The sequence below is a fragment of the Octodon degus genome, unplaced genomic scaffold (genome assembly GCF_000260255.1).
Source record: "Octodon degus isolate 3935 unplaced genomic scaffold, OctDeg1.0 scaffold00244, whole genome shotgun sequence".
NCBI lineage: Eukaryota > Metazoa > Chordata > Mammalia > Rodentia > Octodontidae > Octodon > Octodon degus.
In genome coordinates, this window is record NW_004524820.1 from 1,054,751 (window position 1) to 1,069,358 (window position 14,608).

At 38.8% G+C, this 14,608-nt stretch overlaps 1 protein-coding gene across 1 annotated transcript in view; it reads left to right on the top strand.

Annotated features, from left to right (window-relative positions):
• The window catches only part of LOC101588202 (ubiquitin carboxyl-terminal hydrolase 45), a 55,577-nt gene that overhangs the window by 38,664 nt on the left and 2,305 nt on the right, over positions 1-14,608 (top strand). The window contains exon 9 of the transcript XR_002819054.1: positions 14,156-14,237. The gene's annotated coding sequence lies outside the window, so the exon portion shown is untranslated. The remainder of the gene's footprint in view (positions 1-14,155; positions 14,238-14,608) is intronic.

A 14,608-nucleotide genomic window follows, 5' to 3' on the forward strand; every position in this document is an offset into this window, starting at 1 on the left:
AACACCCTGTAGATCCTTCCCTAAAATACAAAAATAAATAAATTAATTAATTAAAAAATTAAAAAAAATGGCTTCTGGCTCTTGTCCATGATCATATTGTGATTCATTCGTGTTGTATTTACTGATTGAGTTTTGAAAATTGGACCCATCTGTTGAAGTTTCTGTTACAGAAGATGGTTAGCGCGATAGCTACTTCTGATGAGTGTTTTTTTGGAGCAGGTTCTTCAGTTTCTTGCCTTTTTTTGGTAAACAGTTTTATTTTGAAATAGTTTTAAGGCTCAGATCAAATTACAGAAGGGTAGTGCTCTCAGATATCCTTCCTGCACCACCTATGACTGCGTCTTAACATAGCGATAAACGGTTGAAGCGGAGAGCCAGTGCTGGCGTTGCGCTGTCTGCGCAGGCGCAGATCTTCTCCCGCAGGGTTTATGTGCTGCTTCCCGGAGAGACCCTGGCTCTCCCTTCTCCTTCATGCCTGCCTTTCACTCCCTTCGTGTAGTCTGTGAACCAGCACTGATGTGCATTTGATACTGAAGCTGAGGAGTGTGTCCCCGAGGAGATGCAGTCAGCTGAACAGTGTTTCGTGCTGTTCTTTCAGTCACTGGAATCTCTGATAGAACAGAAGTGCACAGTGCTGTATACTGTAGTTTTCTGGCTGTGTTTCTAAGTGTGTTTGTTTTGTTTGTTGTTGTCTTGCAGTGCCAGGGGTGCATTCTACTGCTGAGCGACATCCCAAGCCCACCTTGGTATTTTTCTTTCTTTCTTCTTTATATATGTGTTACTGGCTGAATTATATTCCCAGACTACTACTACAGTAGTATTCTTTCCCCCTTCCCTTCTTTACTTCCCTCCCTTCCCTTCCTTCTTCCTCCCTCCATGCCCGCCCTTCCTCCTTCCCTTCCCCTTTCTCTTCCTGTCTCCCTTCCTTTCCTTTTTGTGGTACAAGGCTGAACCCAAGGCTTCCCATCGAGCGGTAGTCCTAGCCCTTTTTAAATTTTTATTTATTTATTTTTTTACTTTGAGGCAGAGTTTTACTGAGTTGCCCAGACTGGGCTCAAACTTTCAATCCTCTCGTCCTAGCTAGGCATGATGGTACACATATGTAGTCCCAAGACTCAGGAGGCTGAGGCAGGAGGATCACCACAAATTCAAGGACCAGCCTTAGCTCCACAGTGAATTCAAGGTCAGCGTGGAATACATAGCAAGGCTTTGTCTCAGAGAACAAACACAAAGCAAAGCAAAAAAGCAGAATCAGTCCTCTTGTCTCAGCTTCCTGGAGTGCTGGGATTATAGGTTTGCCTGGCTAATACTGATTTTTAATTTACTAATTCACCCTTCATCTGTGTTTAGATATATTTTGTAAAAGTCATTTATTTATTTATTCATTTATTCATTTGGTATAGGGTCTTACTACATAGTTCCAACTTGTAGCGATCCTCCTGTCTCAGCCTCCCCAGCACTGAGATTATAGGCATATACCACCACACCTGGTTTCAGAGTGACCAGAGTTCTGGGATTGTGATACCAGGATAGAACCCAGGCCCTTGGGCTTAACAGGCAGGCTCTTAGACCACTGAGCTATCTCCCCAGCCCAGTTTTGTATTTTTATGTGGAGTAACGTCACTGGACAGGATTCAAGGAGAGGCCCAAATTGGAGATACTCCCCCCACCCATGGCTTTCTGATGTCCATCACAGAAAAAGAATTTTCAGTCAGTGAGAGGCGCGAGAGGTTTATAAGGTAGAAAGCAGGGTACACGCGCAAAGAAAATAGCAGCGGGCCTACGGCTGGGTTCATTTGTGGGGGATATAGGGTGCAGAGGTCTGCAGAATCTATGAACCAGTGGAAAGGTAGGGTTCAATTTACAGAAGAAATAGACAGCTTTTGCCACAGGGAAAAGGTGATGCCCATGCATAGGGGGTGCTCTCAGCAGGGAAAGGCCCATTTTACAGGTGAATAGGTTGGTCCAGTCAGATGAAAAAGGTGCATTATAGGTAAAGGGGAAGAAGAGCCTAGGCCTAGTGTGTCTGTAATGGTCTTAGAAAATTTTGACTGGGTTTGTGTCCTGAACCTGCAGTTTTTATTAAAAATATTTCATTTTACTTTACTTTTATTTTATTTTGAGACTGTGTGGTTAGGCTTGGCCTTGAACTCACTGTGTAGCCCAAGCTGGCTTCAAACTCACTGCGATCCTCCTACCTCAGCCTCCTACGTGCATGGGCAAGTTCTACCATGCATGGCTTAGAGCATAATTTAAATTTTTTTACTTTTCTTGTTCCCATCTTATTTTTTCTATCCTGCTTCTGTTTTTTTTTTTTTTTTGTTCTTAGTATTTTTAATTGGTTAGTTTATTAATATCCACATATTCTTAATTTTTCCTGTTTTTATTAATATCTAGTTTTTAATTGACTATAGATTTGATTTTGTGCTTTTGTACATTCTCCCTATAGCATAACTTTTTTGGACAGTTTTATATAATTCATCTGAGATAATCCAAATACATTTTAGTTGTTGATATTTTTATTTATTATTTATTGATGTATTTGGTACAGAGTCTCACTACACAGCTTGGACTCATAGTGATCCTCCTGTGTCAGCCTACCCAGCACTGGAATTACAGGTGTGGGCCTGCTTTTGGTGGCCGGCTCGGTGCGGGGCTGGCACCGCATGTGGTACGGGGGATCAAAGGTCCTTGCACTTGCCAGGCAGGCACTTACACTGCTGAGCTATCTCCCCAGCCTGTTGATATTTTTTAGCAGAAATTTCTTCATGTGTTTTATATATGTCTGTAGAATCATTTGGAGGTTTTTGTTCATTGTCCCTCATCTCTTCCCTCTGGTTTCTGTGTTTTCCTCTCCTCCCTTCGTCCTCTTCCATTCTCACCACTCTCTTTCGATATTTGTCTAGATCTCTGTCTGCCTCACAATTCTCAGTTTTCAGTGGGCCTCACGTGAGGCGTGGTGGCTGGGCCTGGAGCCCACAGTCTGTGGCTCATAGTTCCCACGGTGCTGCACAGTCTGCAAGGCTGGGTCATGGTCCCTGCGGCCCCAGCAGCATTTGCCCACGAGCTCCTTTTCTGGCTCTGCAAAGGCTGCCTGGCCCCTCACAGCACTTGCCTTTTTTTCACGCTTCAGGGCTGAGCAGGCCCAGTGAGCCTGTATTTTTGTTTTGTCTTGCTTATGTGTGTTTTCTTTGCCTAGTACAGGCTTATGTTCCCCTTTTGCTCTGAGGGATTTACTTTGTATTGAATCCCATTTATGCTTTTATTGTGTTCATATGTTTGCAGTAGAGTGAGGACTGATTCACCATATCCCAGAAGCCATCTCTACAGATTCGTTTTCAATTTTTTCTCTCTCTAGATGGGCTTCTGCCTTGAGCCTTGGCATACATTCTCCTGCTGTGCCTTGAGGCCGCCTTGTTGGTTGTTTTGTGTTACTGGGGATTCACCTGGAGGCTCGCACTTGCTAGGCGAGCTCTCTGTTATTGAGCGCCAGCTCTCTTGCTTAGATTTTCTAACTTGAGACCGAGTCTTGCTAAGTTGCCCAGGCTCGCTTTGAACTTGTGCTCCTTCTGCCTCAGCCTCCCCACATAGTGTGATTACAGGTGTGCACTGCCACGTCTAGCCATATTGAGGTTTGTAAACCTCCTCCTCATAGTAGTGCTTTCACTGTTACAGTTCTTATGGATAGTTATTGTTTCCTTTATTCTGATTTTTTGCGGAACTGGGGGTTGAACTCTGGCCCTTTTGCTTGCCAGAGAAGCGCTTATTTTATTGAGCCATCTCCTCAGCCCCTATTTCCTTAATTTTGAATAGGCTAAATATTTTCATAATTTGGTCCATTTTCTTTGTAGGCTTTAAATTTGAAGGTTTCTTGATGTTGGTAGCTCAGATAAGCTCTGTTAGATGTCTGTAGGTCATTGCATGTCATTGCGTGATTGTTTTTCACTCAGTTTTTTATTACATTTTCTTTATGGGCCCATTTAGAAGACAGTACCTAGTTGATGTGAGGCTGAGACAGAACTGGAAGAGACAAGGTAGAGGCAGTTTCATCTTTGTTCAGGGGTGACCTCTTTCCAGTGTCTTTGCTTTCCTTTTTGTTTTTTCTCTCTTCTCTTATTTTTGTTACAGAGACTTGCTGTGTAGTGCAGACTAGCCTTGAGCTCACCATGTAGCTCAGGTTGGCTTGGAGAACTTCCCAGCAATCTTCCTGTCACAACCTCTCAAGTGCTGAGTTTATAGGCCTGCAATACCATGCCCAGCTTCTTGTCTTGTTTTGAGAAGCAAAAACTGCCTGGTTGCTCTTGCCACCTGGGTAGTGAAGACCCCAGAAAAATCCCATTTCGCCTGTCAGTCGTGTTCCACTTTACTGACCTGTCCACATATCTATAGCGCAAATGTGCTTCTCAGGATGCTAGCCGTCGCGTCCTGTGTAGGCTGATGTTTGTGTCCATCTGGGTTTCTGTCCTGCCTCGTCTCTGATTGAGAAGTTTAGAGGGGAGCCCACTGGGGAGGTAAATAACAGTATTTCCAGCATCACGGTGTTATTTGCTGCTACTTGGCAAGAGAGTAACGGAAAGGTATTTCCTCTGGCAAGCAAGATTCATTTAGCTCTGTTCATTTAGCTCTTCAGGCTCACATCGAAGTTAGGGACTCAAATCAGAGATTAGAAGGATTCCCAACGAGGAAGTTTGTTTTTTTTTTTTTGGTATCAAGAATGGAACTTGGGACCTTGCACTTGCTCGGCAGGTACTTGTGCCTATGAGCTACATCCCTGGCAGAAGATTCTTGAAGTACTAGACTCAGTCAGGACCTGACTGATGGCAGTGGCACTTAGCTGGTCCTGCAGAGTTCTCGCCAATGTAAAATGCAGTTCACAGCTTTAATAAAATCTTCAACAGTATTGTTGTGTATACCAAATGGGTTATATTTTAATGTGTATATCATAATGAAATAATTGCAAATTTGTCTTTTATTGCCATATTTAATTATAGAAGGACACATTATTGAATCTTAAAATATGTTCTCAGAGATATCAGTTATAGTCCTAGGTTTTAATATAAATACCTGCCTTTCTGTTCATTCTTTAAAGTAGAAAGATAAATAATAGTGTCTTGGGTTTGAATGTTCCTTTTTTCCTCATTGTATGATCTTGCAAATAATTTAAATATTCCTTTAAGCCTTCGTATATATAAGCTGAAGAAAATGTCTCAACCACATTGGTGACATTGTGACTTAAAATGTGTGAAACTACCAGTATTGGACTCAACTTACAGTAGTTGTATTTAATAAATAATAGCCATTTTGTTCTCAGAGTACATTTATAAGCTCATCTTGATTGGAATAAGAATCGTATTTTGTTCTTTTCCTTAGTTAAAAGTGTAGTAAATTGCATAATTGACTGTTATTTCTAAGTGCTTTTAGGTAAGAATAACATTGTTGATGACCCATGGAGTGATTACTGTTTTCTTTCCTAATTTGTTTTTGGATCGTAGGGCACCTCGATTTAAAGGTTTCCAACAGCAGGATAGTCAGGAGCTTCTTCATTGTTTGTTGGATGCAGTGAGGACAGAAGAAACAAAGGTCAGGTGTCTTAATGTTTAATTGCATATTCTCTTTAAGAAAAGGATGCACAACAGTTAGTTTCTACAATAATTTTAATATACAGTAAGAAGTTGTTTGATTTGTACTTAGTATCCTATTCTTTTATTCCTTTCTTCTGTAATATTGTTTTCTTTTATCCTTTTATAGCCTCATTCTTTATTAGTTAATGCTGTTTGGCTGTAAATGAAACAAATCAATTCAAACTAGCTTAACTAAAGAAAAGAGAATCCTAGCTGCGTGGAGTGGTACACACCTGTAGCCTCAGGTACTTGGTAAGCTGAGGCAGGAGGATTGCTTGAACCCAGAAATTCAAAGGGACCCTTGTCTCAAAAACAAGCAGACAAACAAGACAGCCTTACAGATCCAGGCCAAGGGAGATATATCTCAGGGGCATGAAGGCAGAATAGTAATCAAGGATCTGGAAAGTCTTCACCTCATTTCCCTAGTATCTTTGTCTCCGTAGGTTATAGTTTCTTTCTCTGTCTGAATGACAGCATGTGGCAACTGCAATGTGCGCGCTGTGGTCCGCATGTATAGAAAAGGGCCGACAGTTTACTCAGTAGAGTGAGATGTCATCGTTCCACGCTGGGCTGGCTGCAGTTCCGGGGGTCAGCGAGTGGCGACCAGGAGCATGCCTCAGCCTTGTGAATCAGGGAACTCTTGTAGAAAAGGCGGAGTAGCTGATGAACAGATTTCCCAGTGCTGGTTACAGTCCAGTCTGTTACTGGATTGGATTGGTTGTTTACTGACTTTAGTATTAAATCAAGTCAAATTCACATTTTGGGGGGGGGTTCTATGCAAATATGATGAAATTTTAATGTATGGTGCCACTTAACCTCCAGAACCATGAGCTAAACACACTTCTTTATAAATTACCTGATCTCAAGTATTTCATCATAGCAACAGAAAATAGACTAAGGCATCTGTTTTCCTGCTTTCTTTTTCTTTTTTAAATTCATTTTAATGAGAAAAAAGATAAAATAGCAATGGAATAGTTTCAAAACAGGTTAGTAGGGCAGTTACAATATTAATACATTGCATATTGTTGTCTTCGTAGTAGTTGTTCAGAGTACAAGATGCAGACATGATATCTTGTCTAAATATTAGTATAAATGTTTCTTCTCAATAAACTAAGAAAGTAGCTGTATATCCTAACTATCTTGTGTAAACACATATAAATATGTTTTTCTTTTTTTTTCACAACAAGATGGTCCTTTATTTATGCTTTCTTACTCATTGGAGACCTTGTAATCATTTCTAACAGTCCTGTGAATGTACACTGAGCCTTGGAAGTACTCCCTGGTCATACCACTGTGGCCCACCCCTGCCAATCAAAAGCATCACTGGCATAATGGGTGATGGCATAAATGCCTTTTTTTTCTATTTATATTTCTTGCAGTGCCAGGGAAGAAATTCAAAGTCTTGTGCATGGTAGGCAAGTGCTGAACCACTGAACTCTACCCCACTTACTCCTTCTTTCTTTCTTTCTTTCGTTGGTTGGTTGGTTTTTTTTTTTTTTTTTTTTTTTTTGAGACAGGGTTTCACCATATAGTTCAGGCTGGCCTTAAACTCACTATGTAGCTCAGGCTGGCCTTGAGCTCACAGTGATCCTCCTGCTTCAGCCTCCCAAGTGCTGCATTTACAGGCCATAGTAAACTATCATGCTCAGCAACTCTGTGTAATCAATGGTCAGTTTTTACCTAAGAGAGAATAGGGTTCTAATATTACTATTCATATCACTTTAAATTAAGAATGAATTAATAGGGCCGGCAAGATGGCTTAGTGGAATAAGCGCTTCCCTGGCAAGCACAAGGACCTGAGTTCAATCCCCAGTTCCACCAAACAAAAAAAAGATTATCAAGAATGAATTAATAAACTTTCCTGTCTGCTATAAAACAGTTTGTATTACAGTCCTCATCTTCAAGTGGCCCCTTTTTGACTTTCACTTAAATAAGTTAAATTCAATTTTTGGAAGTATCTCTCACTGTCTGCCACTTCTTTATTTTTATACATTTAAAAATTATAAATCATACCACTGTTTATTTAAGTTAATGTCATAGATTAATATCATTGATATCATTGTCTATTACCTTCTTGGATCGTGATGTTCCTGAACAGTGAGTGGTGCTGTGAATTGTCTGTTCCATTGCACTGGCATGGTGCTTGGTAAATGTCTGGATATGCTACGTGTGCTTAACCGTCACTGCAGCTTCCCTTGAGAGTTCGAATGGGGAGAACAAAACTAATGGTCTCGCAAAAAAATTATATGAACTAGTTTCTTGGGGATTAACTTATTTTAATATGTTGTAATTTGAATAAATGGTTAATAGTGATAGAATAAATGTATTACGTTTTACTTTTTTGTTTAAAGCAGTCAATTAGATTTGTAATTAAGCTTTGGGAATATTAGCATAATCCCCTTGAGCTAATATTTGATCACATTTTCTTAGACCTAGAAATTATAGTTAGAATAGATTCAAACTCAAGTCTTTCTGACTCCCAAACAAATGGTTTTATAATATCAGACAGTACTGCTTATTAAAGGTTAGTTTTGTTGCTTGGACATTGTGATGGGTATAAATAATATTTTTAAATCTATTATTTAAAATATAACCAGATTAGGCAAGCGCAGGGATGGGAATTCAGTCCCTGGCACTGCATGCCAAGCCAGCCTGCCCCCAGATGCGCTGAGCTAGCCAGTGAGACTGGTCTTGGTGGCACAGGCCTGTGATCCCAGCGCTGGGGAGGCAGAAAACAGGAGGATCACTGCAAGTGGGAGCTGCGTAGTGAAACACTGTACCAAATACATTAAGAAATAGAATGTAACCATAATTATTTCACTATTAAGAAATGTTTCACTACTGAATTAAATTTAACCCCATAGCTACAGTGTGTTAATATTCTCATTGAAGGGTAGGTGCATGGTGCCCAGGGGAGGACAGATTGTCCTTTGTGTCATGAGTGATAAATGCAGTATGATGCTCCTGGGTCTACAGCTGATATAATAGGGACTTTTAACTCAGACTGTTAGTTGCTAGAGTGAGCCCCCCCTTCCAGGATTTGTAGAACTATGTTTATTATATGGTGCTCATGTGTCATTGTAAATGAATTAAAAATCACCTATTCTCATTTTTCTTTTTATATTATAAGCAGAACAACAAAAGCCTTCATGTTTTTCTGTTTCAGTTCTATAACTTGATGGCAACCAGTGTTGCAGTTAAACTCTGTTTGATCCGAATGTGCACTGGGATGCACAGCATCATAAAAGCACAAGCAGTACGCCTTGGCGTTTGGAAACTCTTCCCAGCTTTTCTGTGTGTGGCCTGTACATATTGTGACAAAATTACATTGTTGAGTCTGTGGGTCTGTTCAGTCTCACAGTGAGAACAGTTGCACGGTCAGTTACAGTGAGTACCCAGGCGGGAGCTCATTGTCTGGCCTGGGAATGCCACAGCTGTCGATCGGGTGTGGTCGCAGGGTGTCACAGCCATGTGCTTTTTGATTGAAGAAAGAACAGTGTTATGTCTGCCACCAGAATCTTTCATTAATGACTGAAAACTACTGACCTTCTTTTGTAGTTTCATTAAAGTCTTTTCTTTCGATTATAGAGTTGAGGAATATACTTTTGATGAATTGAATACAACTTTCAAAGACTTTCAGTCTTTTCAACTTTCAAATTTGTGTTGCTTTTTTTTTCTTGTTTGAGCTGTCACTAAATTTGTATTGCATTTTTATTATCTTAAAATACATATATCTTAAAATATATCGGGGTCCTAAAAGAAGAGAAGCTGAGAGAGTCTCTGGAACATTGTCTAGCTTCTGCTGTAAAGAAGGATAAATTTGGGTCATTTGTAGGAAAGTGGATGTACCTAGAGGCCTTTCCATATTTGAATATATTCTGTTCAAAGGTAGAATATGTTAGCTGGCTTAAACTGTACAGTGTTTGACTTTTGTTTTTGAAAGAAGTTCAAGATGGAGCTCTACACAGTTGAGCTTTTATACTGCTAATTAATTAATGTGCTGCAGTTATAAGCACCTCTGACCAAAGTGTCTTTTTCTCTTTTAACCTCAGTGGTCTAAAGCCTGGGTCCTAACAGTGAGGACCTAAGCCCATTTGTTTTATTCATCTTGATATATTACCTATTTTAATGAACTCTTTAAAAAGTTTAGAGCAGAAAGTATACATTTATAGTTAAGATGTATAAAAAAGCAAAAGCTTACCATTTTTCTTTTTCTATTTATTTATTTATTTATTTATTTATTTGTGTGGCCAGCTCAGCCCACCAGGAGGCGGGGCTGGCTGGCATGTGGTGCTGGGGGATTGAACCGTGGTCCCTGTGCTTTGCTAAGCTTGTTCTAAGTAGGTGCTTTAGACCACTGAGCCAACTCACCAGCCCCAAAAGCTTACCATTTAAGAGTTAATCATTTATTTAAACAATTATATTGTTCTTAGTCTTTTTTTAGATTACCAGCTTTTAATTGGTATGCATTTTTGCATTTCACAATATGGCAGAGTCTTTAATCATTGAAATTCCCATCTGAATTAATAAGATCTTTAAGTTGTAGAATAGTTTTAATTTACATTAGGGATCTTTGTCTTTAGTTGCTAAAAGGCTGTATCTACATTAAATATTTATAGGTTAATATAAATACTGGTATTTGTTGGAATTTTCCATTTTGGTCAGTTAAATCTCTTACATGGAATTATATCATTCTAATTTCATTTTAGTTCAAATATTTTTCAAATGATAAAAATTACCTGCAGCATACACAGTATTTGCAATATGTTAATTCAGATTTATTGCTTTCAAGTTAGAAGTTATCTCAGTATCTGAAGATCTTCTGGAAGACATTTTAGGGTTGTGACTTCCTGAGCAAATATTTCATGACAGTGTGATGTATGAATAGTTCATGTTTACTTTTACACCCTACTTTGTAAATATTTAATTGTTTTAAATCCTGCATTTACTATCACATAGATACAGTGAATGTAGTGAGCAGCTACAGGACTGGAACTATTATCCAGTTAATAAATGCAACTTGTTTTACAGTAGTTGGAGGTGGAGACCTTAAAAACTTATGTGTTATACAACATATGTTGTACACAGAACATATGTATGAGTGCAGGTTAATATATAGTAAGAAACACTTTCCATTACCACTCCTCTCCATCCTCACCCCCAACCCTGAGTTAAAAAATAGATTAAATATACAGTTGGGCTGGCTATCTGGCTCAGTGATAGAATTCTTACCTTTCATGTACAAGGTCCTGGGTACTATCCCTGGAGACACACACACACACACACACACACACACACACACACACACTGTATTATCATTATCGTAGAAGCTGCATGTTCCTTTTTAAATACTTGTCCCTAGGCCAGGACGGTTATCCACACCTGTAATCTTAGCTACAGAAGAGGTGAGGCAGGAAGATCACAAGTTCAAGCCCAGCTTGGGTTACTTATCAAGTGCCTGTCTCAGAAATTAAAAGGGCTAAGGGTGTAGCTCAGTGGTAATGTGCTTGTGTAGCATGTGCAAAGCTTTGGGTTCAAATTCTCAGCATTCCCAAAATCAAATGAACAACTACAAAATAAGCCTAAACAATAACAAAACAAAATTCCCTCCTAGAAGTAGTCACTATTTTGGGGCCAGAAAGATAGCTCAGCAGTTTGAGCACCTGCCTGGCAAGCGCAAATACCCAGGTTTGAGTCCTGATACTACAGGCCATGCCAGCCCCAGAACCCCAGGTGTGCTGAGCCAGCCAACAAGACTGGGCACGGTGGCACATGCCTGTAATCCCAGTGTTGGGGAGGCTGAAAGCAGGAGGATCACTACAAGTTAGAGCTGTGCAGTGAGACCCTGTACCAAATAAATAAAAGATTTAAAAAATTTGTTTAAAGTAGTAGCCACTATTTTGATGTTTACAAAAATCATCCCATTGTTTTTCTCAGTTTTGAAAGCTACTTGTGTACCCATTAACAATTTAAATTATTTAGTTTTGAGACTGGTAGCAAACACAGACTTACTGCTCTTGCTGGCTGAGGGATACCAAAAGGATGAGAAGCTGAGAGTCTCTGGAATATAGTCTAGCTTTCTGCTACAAAGAAGAGTAGATTTGGGTCATTTGTAGGAAAATGGATGCACCTTGAGGCCATAATACTAAGTGAAATAAATGAGACACAGAAGCTTAAATATTGCAAGGCTTCCCTTAAGTGAGAAACCAAAAATATAAATAAATTAAAGAGCAAAATGAAAGACAGATAATAAGGCAGATCTTTTGTATGTGGGAAGGAGACCCAAAAGGAGTTCCGATGTGTTCTGTACGCGCACCACCTCCCCACAGTGAATGTACCATTATGTAATGCACATGTGTGCTAATACAGATTAAAAACTCAACAGATGTGTTCTCAGTGAGGCTTGTTAAAATCAGCACATCTGGCAGAGGTGCACGAGGGCCTAGGTACTGACTCTCTGGTCCCAAAGGCTAGATGTGGGGCTGATCTCATTTGAGGGTTCTGAGTTCGTCTGGTTTTGGTTCGGATGAAAAGTCTGTTGACTTCGTGGTCATGTATCCTGCCATTCTGCTATTCATAGCAGCTTTTCATTTTAGTAATTTCTTATAAAACTAGGGATCTAATAATTTTTCTCCTTCAGTCTATTAATATGATGTATTATTGTATTTGCTGATATACCTGCACTCCTAGGTCACAGCTAAAAGCCTCTTGGTCACAATATACTATTCTTTTGGGGTGCTGCTGTATTTCTGTTGATGTTTTTGGACTTTTTCATAAGTGATACTGGTGAATATATACTCTCATAGTTTTTTTTAAATGTGTATTATGCTTTATGAAAACAATTGGAAAGTTTACCCTTTTCTTTGTTAGAACATGCGTTGGCTGGTATCCCTCTGTGAAATTGTTAGGGCTGAGGCTTTTTATAAGGACTACTGCTTAACAGTGTAACTGCCCACGCCCCCAGTCCGGAGACTTTGGTCTCTCCTGTGGTTAATTTAGTAATTGTGCTTTCCTGGAAAATTGCCTATTGTTTATTCCTTGAGTTTTCAAGTGTTGTTATGTGAAAGTTGAGCAAAGTGGTCTCTTAGGGTTAAAATGTCTTTAATTTTGTTAATGACTTCTCTTATTTCTTTGGTGTGATATTATGTATTGGCTAGGAGGTTTGTTTATCCCCTACCCAAAGAATTCACGTTTGATTCATTTATTAATGAATCCCTTCAATGTTCGTTTCCATTAAACTTTTCTTATTTTAGTTTTGATGTCCCTTTTCTAAATCTTTAAGTTGACTGCTTAAAGTATTTGATTTGATTTTTTCACTTGAATTAAATATTTAAGGCTGTGAATTTTCTTTTGAACACTGGGAAGTATCTTGGGTTCTGATATGGTGTGTTCTTATTCTTAGGGAAGTATGTAATTTGAGTTTAGTTTCTCTGCATAATTTTTTTGTGACAAAATTATGTGTCATTTTTACACTCTAAAGTCCAGTTCAGATAGCAGTCTTATATATTAAAACTTATGATCAAGAAAAATATCTTTTAGAAAGAAAAAGAAAAAATATCTTGAAAGAAAACATAAATTTCCCTTTTATCTTACAATCATAGTGTGAGTTAGACAAAATTCATCCACTAATTAGGAACTCAACTAATATAAAAGATAATAATTTCCCAATTTAAATTTTTATTCTTGGAATTTGTGATTGTGTTCTGAAAGTTTTCTGTGAGGTTGAATCTTTCTTAAAACGTGCAAAAATATAGAAATGTAAACTTTGTCATTTACTAAGAGCTACTGAAGACGTGATCATTATTATCAAGCTAAAATAAAGACTACTTAATATCTGGGAGATTCTCTTTGGTATGATATGAATTCATATTCTGGACTTTAGTCATCTGTGCATATATTGTTCATGGACAGCACAGTGACCTGCTCGATACCGTGTTTTTTCTTTTAATTTTTATTTTTTATTAATACATAGCTTCTTGCATAATGATGGCTTCTTTTTTAAAATCTATTTTTATTAGTATATGGTTGCAGTACATATGATTACATTCATTGTGCGGAGTGGGTACAAATACATAACACATCTTGATTTTTTTTTAACATGCTTTTTAAAGGCTTCTTAGATAACAAATTTCATATAGGCTGTTACTTTTATTTTGTTTTGCTTTTGTCCTGATTAAGTACTGTCCTTTTAGAGAGAGGAGAGGGAATAAACTTACCCTAGGCCTATTAAGAAAAATCAACCTAGGTTGCTTGCTTTTTGTAGACTAGCAAAAACAATTGAAACCCAAGAGAACCTAAATTAGGAAGAACTTAAGCATCAGCTCTTTTGAGAATTTGGCATTAGAAAGTCACCCATTCATGGAGTCTTAGAACTATGAATAAAAGGACATATACAGATTTTTTTAAAGTCATGGATTTTATTTTCAGATTAGGGAACAGGGATCCACAGTGCACCTTGCTTTTTGAAAGTCATTAATAGGGTTAGGTCTGAGTTAACTAGTACTAGATCTGATTCTATTAATTTGGTTTTACAGAGAATACAAGCTGGCATTCTAAAAGCTTTTAACAACCCCACTACTAAAACTGCTGATGATGAAACTAGAAAAAAAGTCAAAGGTATGTTGATTCCTTTAACTGTTAAAATATTTTTTTGTAAAAGAAAATACTGAAAATTTCCAGCAGAAAAAGGACAGCATTATATAAACTAATTCTCTAATGTAGTGGCTTTAAAAGGAGGGTATACTTATACCGGTGACTGTAAGATGCTGTAGTGGGACACAGAAAATGTTAGTGTGTGATTAAAGTGCCTGCAAGCAGGTGAAAGGGCCAGGGGTTCGATCCCGGTGCCTGCCATGCTGGCCCCGCCCCCGGGGTGCACTGAGATGGCAGTTGAGGCTGGGCGTGGTGTTGTGCACCTGTAATCCCAGCTCGTGGGAGGCTGTGAAGAGGCGGATCACTACGAGTCCGATCTAGTACTGAGACCCTGA